General features: G+C 39.7%; 1 long non-coding RNA gene across 1 annotated transcript in view; it reads right to left on the minus strand.

Moving 5' to 3' along the window:
* The window catches only part of LOC117141671, an 85,998-nt gene that overhangs the window by 22,507 nt on the left and 50,232 nt on the right, over positions 1-13,259 (minus strand). The window lies entirely within an intron of this gene.

Consider the following 13,259-nt stretch of genomic DNA (forward strand, 5'->3'; position numbering starts at 1 on the left):
ATCTACCCAGACGTCGTGCTGTAAACTCTTTACACTTATGTCGCTTTGCGTTTAACAATCGAAATGAATGACATTATAAGAATAGGGAGAGAGCAGATTGTATATTAAAGCGCACTAGTTTTGAAGTCTGCATCTTTATTCATAATAAAATGTAGCAATTTCCATTTAATTTTGTTAAAAGTGCCTTCAAGACCTTCGATCCCCCTATCGGACTACCCCTAAGAATAACTATGTGAATAACCCAATCAAATTAGGTTATATTGTGTTTGCGAGAAGGGCAAGAAAATGGAATTCGCGAAAGGCAGGTGGGAAGTAGCTGATATATAACCCCTCGAATATGAATCTCTTTTGGGCGCATTTAACGAGCATTGAAGGAGTTCCGCACTTTCCCCGATCTCCATCCATAATCAAATCTTGTGGGGAGTGTCAGTTACTAGGAAATGCCCTCCGGCTCTGAGTTCCTGCGGATTCTGATGCTGCTGTCTGTCAGTCACCCCGTACCGTCCACTTTCACCGCCCCCCTCCTTCGATTCCGGGTGTTGCACGTGTCCTGCCAGCGGCTGTTGCAACCACCGGCTGCCATCGTGCAAAAAGAAAACGCTGGAGACCCAAGGACCCAATAACCTAACCGAAAACCCAAGCCAAAGCAACCACCAACAGAGTTTTCCGAGTTTTCCGGGGCAGGCTCGTGTTTTAACAGCGGCTTTCGGTTGTGATTTACTGGCAGCTTAGCGTCTGGCACGGGACCAGTTACCAGTAACCAGACAACCGCTATCACACCCCTTCCAATGCACTGCACGAAATAATTAATACCGAGAAGTAATAGAATAAAATCCTAATCCTAAAACCTTCAGCATAAAATTGTTTCATCTTTAAATGAAACTTGCAATAGCTAAGTGTGCTTTCCAATTAATTATTCTCATTTTTTATTTTGCATGTAAATTATAATCGTTTGTTCTCCGTGTAAGAACGATTTGTGCGGCTCTCAGCAGAATTATTTTTCTGGGCATTTTATGCAATTATAGCTCCTGGCCAGACGATCCCCAGACCGAAAACCCCAACGCAACCCAACGAAATAGCAAGTTTGCAGGCTCAACAGAATTTCACACAAGATTTTCCAGCCTTGAGTTTTCCGCAGCGTTTTGCATGCACCCTTGTCCGGTATTTGGGATTTTCCCCTCTCTAAAGCTCAATTTTCCCATGACTTCCTGTTTGCCATTGTGATTTAACGCCCAACGTCGCTCTCTATCGACTTCTCACACATCATTTGGCGGCGAAAATTTTCCTGTTTTTTCCGTACGCTTCGGGTTTTAATTAAAAAGGCATTTTGATGGCCCAGACAGGGGGCGTGCCTCGAGTTGCTGTTGCCGAATTTTCACCCTAATGCTCATTGAGGCCCTAATTAAATGGTAAGTAAGTCGGCTTATCTGCGAACTGGAGGGGTTATGGATGGTTGAGGAATCGCTGGGCTGTATACGAGTATATTTCATTTGGCTGCATTGCCTGTGGAGGAGCATCGTTAATTTCCAGGGGACAAATTTTTGCGTGGAAAATGGCGTGGTAATGGGCGCTCCAAGGGGCTCACCTTATCTGCCGCATTCCGAACAAGCCCACACACATTGCCATAAAAAGGGGACGCACCCTTGACACCCTGTTTTTTTTCCTCCCAAGTCCCTAGGCCTCTTGCTGTCCCGTTCTTATCGCGGCAATAAATCGCATTAATTTATTGTTGTCGCCGCATATTTGGAGGTACGGTGAAAGTCCCCGCCCACTCAGACTTTTTTCCCCGTAATGGGCTTGTCCACTAACTGGTGGAAATGTTAGGGTTTTGGGGAAAAACGACAGCAACTGCAATATTATTGTTGTCAAGTTGGCAAATGCAACACGGGGAGAATAGGCAATCCGAAGAGGTTAGTAACAAGAATTAGAATTATACTTTAAAAACAAAGTTTATGAATTCCTAGGTTAATACCTCATATTTGCCATATTTTCTTGTTTAAAATTGCTCATTGCAAAAACCTATTTATCATATATTAGTTTAAGATTCCTGTGCTCTTTATTGCATGTGCTTCGATGGCAGGGTATATATCATTCCGCAATACGTCCCAGGACATAAAAATGTCTCTGCATTACGTTTTTATTGTTTTCTCAATTCTATCAGCTGCGTCAGCATTTCAGTTTCGTCCTTTAATCTCCATGTGCGAAACTGTTGCCTTAGATCGCAATCGAGGCAGGAATATGGAATATGGGCGACTCGGGGACCTGCGAATATTTATAACACTACGGCTGCAATTTATTATGCAGTGTCTGGACATTGGTCAGTGGAAGTGGAAGCGAAATTGGAGTGGAGTCCAGTTTTGGCTACTTTAACGTGCCACTCACCAACGATGTCACCTTGTGCGGCCCTTCAGGGGGCCAAAGGGCTAGAATGGGCCACGATACTGGCTGGCCAGGGCTGTTTCAGGCAACACACCGAGCCCGGCCAAGATTTATGCACTCAAGTTATGGCGAAGCAGACTGCAACTTTATCGGTGGCACTGGCACTTTACACTTGGAGAAAAACATTCAGCAAAAAACATGTGCAAAATAAGTTAATCTCGAACTTCGCTCTTCTGTTCAAAAGCAAACATACAATTAGTTATGTTATCAGTAGAAAGTATAGCAAATAAGACTTAATAAAATAATGTTTTTTTTGTGCTGTACACAGCTAGTTTTCCTTTGCCAGCTTGACCAAAGGTTCTAGTTCCCTTCCCCGATTTTCCGACCGTCCCCTTAACTGCAGTTGTTGTTGTTGCCTGGTCTCGACATTTCCTGTTGCCGTCCGTTATCAGTTTTCCAAAGTTGTTGTCGACTGCAGATCTTTTGCACTTCTTGTGTATGTCAGGCAGTATTTTTGCACAGGACGGTGGAGTACATTTAAATATGTACATAGAGGCAGAAGTTTTTCCAATAAATTGTTGAAAAATTGACCTTCGTATGCATTTAAAATCAATTTATATACTCAAACGAATTCGTAAAAGTGTTTACTAACAAGAAGATATTATTCTGTTATTTATTTCGTCAGAAATCCGCTTACAGGTCAAGCCGAATGAATCAACCTTTTGGAAACCAAGTTTTTCCTGACCGTTTTCCACTTGCCATTTCCATCGGCGTCATCATCGGGATCAGGATCATCGGCGTAATCACCAGGAGCAGCATAAAACTAATTAAGCATCACATTTCATTCCAATTCGGCATCTTGCTCCCCTGAGTATCCGCAAATGGCAGGAAAATAATCTTGCAAAAAAAAAAAAATGTAAGCAGCGGAAAGGAAAAACAAAACCGTAATCGAAATATAAGCCAAATAAATTTTCCGTTCACCAAATGCGCTTTCATAATTAATATGAAAAACAGGAGAAGGAGAAGCAAGTAGCAAAGTCATTGCTGCCATGACAACAAATGGAAATGAAAAGGGAAAATGGATGGCGGGAGTGCGCAAGTTTTCCTTCCTTCAATATTTTCAGGGTCTGGGCTTCCGGATTGATGTGGATTACACAAGGACTAATCTGCACTCGCTGCCTCAACAGAACGAAAAGTGCAGCGAAGGCAGAATTTCTAAGAGTTTTGGCCACACTGCAATCAATATTTGTTCGTTTATAAGCTATTTGAATTTGCAAAGTGTGAATGCACACAAGCACATTTCTAGTTAAATTTGAGTTGCAAATGTTGCAATACTGTTTTATTTTGATGCAACTTAATTGAATATCCTAATCCTAATTTTGCGAAACAAAGCCACGTACGCAGTAAATATAATTGAAATGATTTTCTCTCACTGCTCCTTTCAAAAACATATCGAAAATCAAACAATTGTCTTTCTTACAATGGCACACAACATTCATTGTGCTGGCACACCCGGCAATTGATGTGTTGTTTTTCCACCAGCTGCTGGAGGAGCTGGAAAAGCCAAAGGAAAATCTGGCGGGAAAGCCGGGAAACAGAGAGAAAAGCCAAACGAAGCTGCAACATTGCATGGTTTAATCAGCAGCTTACAAGGGCAAACAAAGGGAAAGGAAAGCCAAAAAGTGCATGAATCGTGGAAAAGTGGGCAGAAAAGTGGGTGGCCAAATGCGATCAATCAAAATGAAATTGAAATCTTTTGCTCATTTTTGAGCTTTGCAAATCGGGGATGAAAGGAATTCTCGGGTCGGGGAAGAAAGATACAAAAATTGGGATTGAAACTCGCATTTGGCATTGCAGTTTGTCTTTGGCCTGACTTGGCTGCTCCAGCAACTGTGCTCCTCTCCAGAACCAGCTCCTGGTTCTGCAGGATGCTGCCAGCTCCGTTTCCCATTCTCCTGCAGCATTCCCACTCCCCTGCCATGTCAATCAATGTCAATAAAACAATTACTGTCACTTGCAGCTGGGCAACAGGCAAGGACAACCGAAAGGGAAAAGGGGTGGAAATGTGGGATGTGAGCGGTGAGCGGTGAACGTTGGGCGGTGGGAGTGGCAGCGGGATGAAAAGGATGAACAGCCAACGACTTTGGACTTGGTGTCATGTTCGAGTAGCTGCAAAAGGGAGTCAAGGGAGCAGCAAAGAACGATGGACGGAGGACGGAGGACGAAGGACGTGGTTCTCCCCTGCAGTTGTCCCAGCTGGAGTTTTCAAATCGAAGCGGGCTGGCCACTCAACAAAAACCCGCCCACACGCCGAGCATGATGCACTGGCAGAAATCAGGTGGAAGCTCCGTATCAAAACTTGTATAAGTAGGAAAATTGTTGGAAATAGATTGATGAGTTATTTTTCAAGCCTCAAAGGTTTTAGGGTGCTGAATATGGCCATCGTACCACTCGTTTATTCCTCCAGTGTAATCTCCCTTTGCTGCAGTTCAGGAGCCAAGGAGAAAGTTCTCACTCTGCCGCATTTTGGGGTAAAGTGTTTGCGGTTCTGCATCCCTACGGTCCCACTTCCCCTCCAGCTGCCATCACCCGTTATTGGCAATAAAACCCGATGCCCCACATCCAACTCCACCCAAATTCAGAACTCCACACCGCCGGAGAACCCGACTCAACTCCATTGGCACTGTGACAAATCGTTTGCTTTAGACATGGCCTGCCATTGGCATAATCGTTCAGTCATTGCAGTTTCTGTTCCACAGCTCGACGGGTTGGTTGTTGTTACAGGGGTTTGAGCCACCCCCTTTTGTCCGCCCCTGGAGCCTGCAACATTGTATCTAGCTTTGAGTTACATTGTCTCCGCATCGAAGTTGCGTTGACAGCCTTCGACATTTGCCGGAGGTTTTGGGTCCTCTGCAACTGCATGCATTATACATGAACCTCAAAAACTACCAAAAAAACCATGAAAGTTCAGATGAAGGTGGATACTTTTGGAGGCAGGGAAGGCAGGAAAAGTGAAGGGAAGTGGCAGGCAGGAGAAGTCTTACGGCAAGCCATCACAAACTTTGTGTTTAGCCAACATGCGAAATTAAAAGTAAGGGGCCGAAACAGTGAAAGCGGAATGCACTTGGAGAATAATATAATAATTATATAAAATTACTTAACAAATAACGAAGTAATAATACCTTAAATGGAATAAAATGATTAAATATTGTTATAAAATTGCGGTTATCCTTTGTACCATGTTTTTACTCATGTACATTCTTTACTTAAGTGCAAAAGTATTTAAGGAGCTTGTAAATAATTTGTTTGATTTAATAATTAGGTTTTGCCCAAGTGTGCAGTATTAGTAGCAGGATGAAAAATTCTGTGAGAAGCCAATTGATGCGAACGAAAATCGGGAGAACAGTTGCCCAAGGCTTTTCTCCCGGTTCGACTCTGTACGAAAGTCTGGGATTGTGCATATGCCACGGTGATTGGCTCAGAACTCACAGGAGTGTGCTGCACTCCGAAATAATCCGACTGGCATTGAAGACTCCTGCGTCTAGTTCAATATTAGGCAAAGAACTAGGAAGGACCGAGAATGGCACTCTATCTATGAAGGTGGTCGTGTAATGGATTGGATTGGTTTTTGCGAAAGCACACCGACTGAATAGGGAAGCCAAAAATACAAGTATTAGCAAATTGGTAATTCCGTTATCACATGAAAATATCTTGGAGTTCTTACCACATCAGTTTGTATGCTAAAAATAGGAAGGACTGTACTATTGATCGCAGAAAAAACTGCAACTATTAGCACTACAAATTACACGACGCTCTTCCATCAACTTGTAATAATTGTAATGCATTTTTGTGTTCTTTATATTACTTTTATTGAAATAGAGATTCAGTATGATATCAGTAAAATTGTAACTTCTGTTAAGACTCATTAATATTCAATTAGGACATGTTGAAGGCTCTTTGACGACTCTTTTACGACTGCCTTGTACTTGGTCTTGAAGAGTCCAAGCTAGCCAAATGCAATCCGTCTGCGCCGGCAGAGAGGCCGTCGGCAGAGACGTTGCTTTGCTCTTATGTACTTAACTTTGGCAGCGAGAGCGCCGCTGTCTAAGAGAGTCATGTGCACATAAAGATCGAGCAGTCGCGCATGCTAATTATGCCGACTCTGCACTTCTGGTCTGAATAGCATTCTTGTGTGGTCAGATTGCTGAGCACTCAAGATATGCCTGGGAACTGAAAAGTCTTACATAAACATTGTTGCAAAAGTGCTACAATGTGCTTGTTCCCAATGTTCTGATTTGATACAGTGCTTATTCGATATGTGTGCACATTACATCTCCCTCCTTTTGGAAAATAACGTAATTTTATGAAGTTATTTTATAATTAAAAATTTTATATATATATATATATTTTTTTTTTTTTTTTTTTTTTTTTTTAGGAAGTAATTTTAATGTTAAGGAAATTTAAGGAACATTCTGTACAAACATACGTGTTCTTGGGGTTTTTTTTTTGTTTTTTTTTTTTTTTTTTTTTCAAATTTTTAGTTTATAATCGTTCAACCATCAAAGATGATAAAAGAAAAATGTTTTCTTACATTCAATGCACTTATGTGGGGTTAACTCTTTTCTCTATATATATATTTTTTTTTTTTTTGCTGGTGGCCACCATATTATTTATTTTTTTTTTTTTTTTTTTTTTTTTTAAGAACTAAACAATTTTAACCTATCCTTATGTACCGTTTGTGGTTTTTTCTTATCATTTGATATTACTATATTATCCCTTTCTTCAATCTTTACTACCGTATATGGTCCAGTATATTTGAAATCTAATTTATGTCCGGTTTCGTTTTTTAATAACACCTTATCTCCTATTGATATACTTATATCGTTTAATTTTAAGTCATATAATTCTTTATTCTTTTTCTTCTGTTCTTCGAGCATAATTCTTGCTCTGTTATATGCTTCTTCTAACCTATATTTACTTTCTTTAGCATAGTCTTCTATATTATAAATGGGTTCTATTCTATCCGTGCTATTAAAATGCTTTGGTAAATTGCATGTTTTACCAAAAATCAACTCATATGGACAATAATTATGTGCCATAGAGGGTGTAGTATTAAAACAAAATTCGAAATATTTTATCCATACGTCCCAGTCAGTTTTATCAACCGATATGTATGACCGGATGTATTCGTTAAAAGTTCTATGACTTCTTTCCACTGTTCCTACCGTCTGATGATGGTGTGCTGAAGAAGTTATATTTTCTACTTTCAGGTATTTGCATAAGTCTTTGATAATTGAATTTCTGTATTCAGTTCCCATGTCCGAAATGAACGTCTTCATTGGACCGAACTTTAGTACAAAAGATTCAAATATTGCTTTCGCTACTGTATTTGCGCTTTTATTTGCGATTGGAATGGTTACCAAATATTTTGTCAGGTCGCATATAAGTGTAACAGCATATTCATTACCGTTTTCTGACTTTGGTAGTGGACCTATCGTATCCACTATGACTCTGTCAAATGCGCTTATTGGTGTCTCTGTAATTGATAAAGGAGTTTTTGTGTGTTTCATAATTTTAGCTTTTTGGCATTTTGGACATTTCCGTATGTACTCTGTTATTTCCCGAGTCATACCTTTCCAAAAGTAATGTCTTTTAATCCTGGCCAGGGTTTTTGTAATGCCTGCGTGTCCTCCTTGTGTTGGATCGTCGTGGTGTGTAGACAGGATTGCTTCTTTTTCTTTCTTTGTATTCACTAAGGTCACCGGGTTGAGTAGCGCTACTCTTAATAGTTTTAATGTTTTATTGCCCATTTTCTTAAATGTATCTATTGAAATGTTATCAAAGATATTTTCCCACGGTGCCATTTTAAGTTGATTGATATTATGCATACCGGCCTGCTTTTCAAGCCTGTGGAAAAATTGACCTAAGTCGAGAGTTCCATTAATATACAAATCTTCAACGTTGTATCTTGCAGTAATTTTTTTTCCATGTTTAAAAAAACATATCATATTATTTACATGCAATGTCACTACTTTGCGTACTTCGTCATTATTAATGACTCCGTATACTTTGGGCTTAGAAGCTTCTTGAGTAGTTTGCTTAGGCAATTCTACTTTATCATTTTTATTTCCTTTTCCTGCGCAGGATTCCTGTCTACTTTGATTTCTTGTAGTGACTTTAAGTACTTGTTTGGATATATTTTTTAGTTGGTCGATGGTTATTCTGGATAACGCATCTGCTACGTAATTGTCTTTTCCCTTAAGATATTCCACAGTAAATTCATATTCTTCTAAATCAAGCCTCATTCTGGTTATATTATTATGATCAAGATTCAAAAGTTCATCTGAGTTTTCTTTATATCGGCGCCTGTGTCTACTAGAAATGTAAGTATCTTATTTGTGTGTTCATTTTTTACTTTAATGAAAATATTTAGATTAAGATTGATGGTATGAACCTTTTGTTTTACTGTTCTTGATGCCCTAAGGGAGCCTGCTGGTTTTCCGACGTGCCTTGTGCATGTCTGACATTACCATTTTGGCTATAACTTGAGAAATTGCGGTTTTGGTTGTTATAGTTACCACCGCCTCTGTTCTGGTAGTTATATTCTCTATATCCTCCTCGTCCTCTGCCATTGCTATTGTTATAATTATTAAAGTTGTTGTATTGGCCGGTGTTCTGGTTATAATTATTTCTATTATTACCACCTCGACCATTTCCTCGTCCTCGGTAGTTACCTCTGGTGTAACTTCCTTGTCCTCTCTTGTAAAACAAAACGGAACTTGCACTTCCTGTCATCTCAGTGCTGCAATGGATGTATTTACTTATTGCTTCGTCCATTGTCTTAAATGTTCCTGCCTCTAGGATTGTTTTCAGTTTTCCATGATCGCAATTCTTTGTCATTGTATTGATTGCTTCCTTTGTGCTAAATTTGATAGCATGTTCTGGTTGCAATCCTTCATCTATATATGAAGATTCAAGAGACTTGCGTAGGTTTTCAATTTCATTTGTAAATTGTGTGGCTGTTTTACCTTTTTGGTAAACATTTGCCATTTTTGCTCTTACTACGTCCGTTGTTTCTCCTACGACCACTTCTTCTAATTTCCTGATTATGGCATCAATTGTAACTTCATTCTGTACTCTATAGAGTGTTGTTCCGATTATTTTTGATTTAATCACTTCAATGGCAATAGCTTCATGTGGTCCCTTAGTCAGGTTAACCAACTTGATTGCCGTGATAAATCTACGCAAATTGATCTTTTTACCGTCAAATTCCGGAATCGCCGTTGAAATGTCTTTTATGTATGCCCTCTGGGCATCTGTTTCGTCCACCATGATTACAGATTTTGTTTCTGTTTCTTCTATGTCTGACTCAGCCAATTCTTCCTCCGTCAATTCAGCTAGTGTTAGTATAGCTGGAATTGTTAAGTTGTTTAAATCTTCGTCTTCTATTTCTGTTTCTGTTTGTTTGTCCGATTCTATTTTTATTGGCGAATTTAAAATGGTTGGTATTGATATATCCAAACCAAGTTTCAATTTTACAGATAACAAGTTCGATCTAAGTTTTATGAGAACTTTCGATACCTGAGACCAATGATCTGGATTTAGTCTTTCCTTGTTATCATACACTAGTATTCGTGCTTCGTTGAAGGAATTTACCAGAATATTTGCATGTTTCTTTATTGTCGGTCCTAAAATAGGTCTATTTTGTGACAAACATTTATGAGATTTTTCAAATTCGTTTCTTATTCTTGTTATGTTTTTACATAACTCGTTCCATTCCATACTATTTTATATATTCCTACTTGTTAGTATATATTTATATACTCATTCTTTAAAATATATTTTTTTTTCTTTTTTTTTTTGATAATATATATATTGTTTTTTTTTTTTTGTAAAGCTAAAATTTTTTTTTTTTTTTTTTAAACCCTGTCTAGATTATTCGCCCTACTCATATATCTTCTTTTTAATATTTTGTTGTGTTTTATGTACAACGTCAGAAGGAACTGGGCCACACTTGTAATTGTCAAAATTAGGAGTAAAACCCACAGTGCTTGAATATCTTCTGTGTGATCTACAATTTTGACGTTGTTCACGACATTAGCCGTGTTGTCTTTGGTCTGACTATCGTCAGATCCGAACCAACCCATAGTTGTTAATTGAACGATTATTATTATTTATTTTTATTTATTAAATTTTGATTAAAAATTGTATATTGCTATAATTTCTTCCTACACGTATGTCTGTCCAAGAAAAAGTTAGTTAGAGGGCATGTGTACGGTTTACAATGTTTTGCTCTATATAATTCAATACCGTACACATGTTTTTAGTAAAAGCCTAACAGAGATTAGTATTTTTCAAGCAGCGTTTTCACGCATCGGCTTGAGGTATGTATTTTTAATATTAAGGCAGATTGGGGCATTGGTATTAAATACAGCCTCAACTGCGTTATTGCGCACCACTGCACAATTTGGCTTCAATCGCTTCCAGATTTTTGGCTTGGTTAGTTTTCTCTTCCTCCGTAGTTGCCGTCTTTATTAGGTCCTTTATTAATCTCCGTTGTTGAAGAAGCTTGATCCTTTTGCCGCTTCTTTTCTTCTTTATTTTTGGTTTCGGCTGTCTTCTTGCCCTATACTCAGCTATTGTGAGTGGGCGTGGTCCATCGTTTGGACACACCTCTAGTGCCTCTTGTAGAGTAGGTGCGTCCCTTTGCTCGATAGGAGCAGAGTCCTCCAGTTTGCGGCTTCTGTTGTCGTCTGGGTTTGATCAATTGTCACAATTTTATTTTTTAATGGTCACTGTTCGCATTTTAACTTTTATATATTTCTTTTTATTATTGTTTTACAGGCTTAAGTGGTCCTGTCACGGTCGCCATGTAATAATTGTAATGCATTTTTGTGTTCTTTATATTACTTTTATTGAAATAGAGATTCAGTATGATATCAGTAAAATTGTAACTTCTGTTAAGACTCATTAATATTCAATTAGGACATGTTGAAGGCTCTTTGACGACTCTTTTACGACTGCCTTGTACTTGGTCTTGAAGAGTCCAAGCTAGCCAAATGCAATCCGTCTGCGCCGGCAGAGAGGCCGTCGGCAGAGACGTTGCTTTGCTCTTATGTACTTAACTTTGGCAGCGAGAGCGCCGCTGTCTAAGAGAGTCATGTGCACATAAAGATCGAGCAGTCGCGCATGCTAATTATGCCGACTCTGCACTTCTGGTCTGAATAGCATTCTTGTGTGGTCAGATTGCTGAGCACTCAAGATATGCCTGGGAACTGAAAAGTCTTACATAAACATTGTTGCAAAAGTGCTACAATGTGCTTGTTCCCAATGTTCTGATTTGATACAGTGCTTATTCGATATGTGTGCACATTACAAACTAACCCAACCGGAATTCTAATTAATTGATAGATTATGAATGCCTAATAGCTGACCACCTGTCCGCTTTGCCCCTAATGAATACAATTACAATTAGTCCATTAGCTAATCGTCTTTGCCCCTTGACGGTGAATAAACCGAGTCAATTCAAATGTATCTGACGGATGCATAAGTATGCATATGCTCGGAGTTCCGTGGGTGAGTATCTGGGCATCTGAGTATCTGTGACAGATTCCGCACACAGATCGGATCACTGCATTATTCATGCAGACTGCATGCGGTTCCGAGGCGGGAAATGGGAAATGTGGGGGAAAAGCGGAGAAAACGAGCGATTCGAGGTGGGAAAGTGACAAACGAGCTGTAAAAATTGTTCCACACGAAACCAAATGAAATATTCACGAAATTGTTGAAGGAACTGCAAATGAATTATAAAACGTACACGCTTACTGAAGGCGACAGATGAATAGAGATGGATTCGGGCAGGGGATCTCCATCTATGGATAGATGTCAATGTTGATGATGATGTGTCATTCAATGATGATGGATTTTGGCAAGTGCTCGAGCAACGAAAATGCTCTGATGTCAATAGAAACGGAAATATACCGCAAAATGGGACAGTCAACTTGCAAAAAAGTGATGTTATGATATATTAAAATGCGGTGCAAAGATAATAATAACTTCCAACACTGCGATAGTTTAAGGTTAAGTATACGCCTCGTGTTCGTTTCCAGCATCATAGATTTTAAGACAAGTTGCTGAAGTCTAAGTAAATATATCGCAATGATGTATGTCTGTTTTGAAGGGTTATAAAACACTAACAAAGTAACATCGATAATTTCTCTTCGATAAAACTTTGTTTGCAATTTCGTGCCCAAGACAAGTGCCGCGTATAGTTAAACTAATCAAATAATCATAAGCTCCACTTTCAATTGAACAATTGTGCAACAAAGTGCCGTTCGGCCACGATTTTGTGGGCACAACAAAGTCCGTCTCCAAAGAGTCTTCGATCTGAGGAGTTGAGTACTTGGCATTCCCATTTGCATTCTGGGGGAAAATTGCCGTGTGGACATTGCGAAGATGACTAGAAACGGGCAACAAAATGCCATAAAGTAGTGGGATTGGTATTGGGGCGCATCTGCCACGGGCAGAGGCATAATGCCACAACATCGCAGTTGCACCACACTCCACAGTGCAGCATCCACCGAATTCCCGAACCCAACTCCCAGCCATCGAGAACTCTTGTCGCCACTGACACGTAAACTATTTGGCACGCAATGCACTTGGCGACTTGCTGATGTTGACGCACATAAAATGCCAAATGCTGTGAAGGATGTCGATGGCGGCGCTCGTGCTCGTGCTTCTGCTGGGGCTCCTCCTACTTTAGATACTGCCTCTGTTGCCGGTATATTCCAGCTTACCCCACTGGCGCCACTTTCCCCCGCCCACTTTCCACCGCCCACTTTCGCTGGCGGAAAAGCCACCAAGCAATTTTCCTCAGGACT

The sequence above is a fragment of the Drosophila mauritiana genome, chromosome 2L (assembly GCF_004382145.1).
Source record: "Drosophila mauritiana strain mau12 chromosome 2L, ASM438214v1, whole genome shotgun sequence".
NCBI classification, from domain to species: domain Eukaryota; kingdom Metazoa; phylum Arthropoda; class Insecta; order Diptera; family Drosophilidae; genus Drosophila; species Drosophila mauritiana.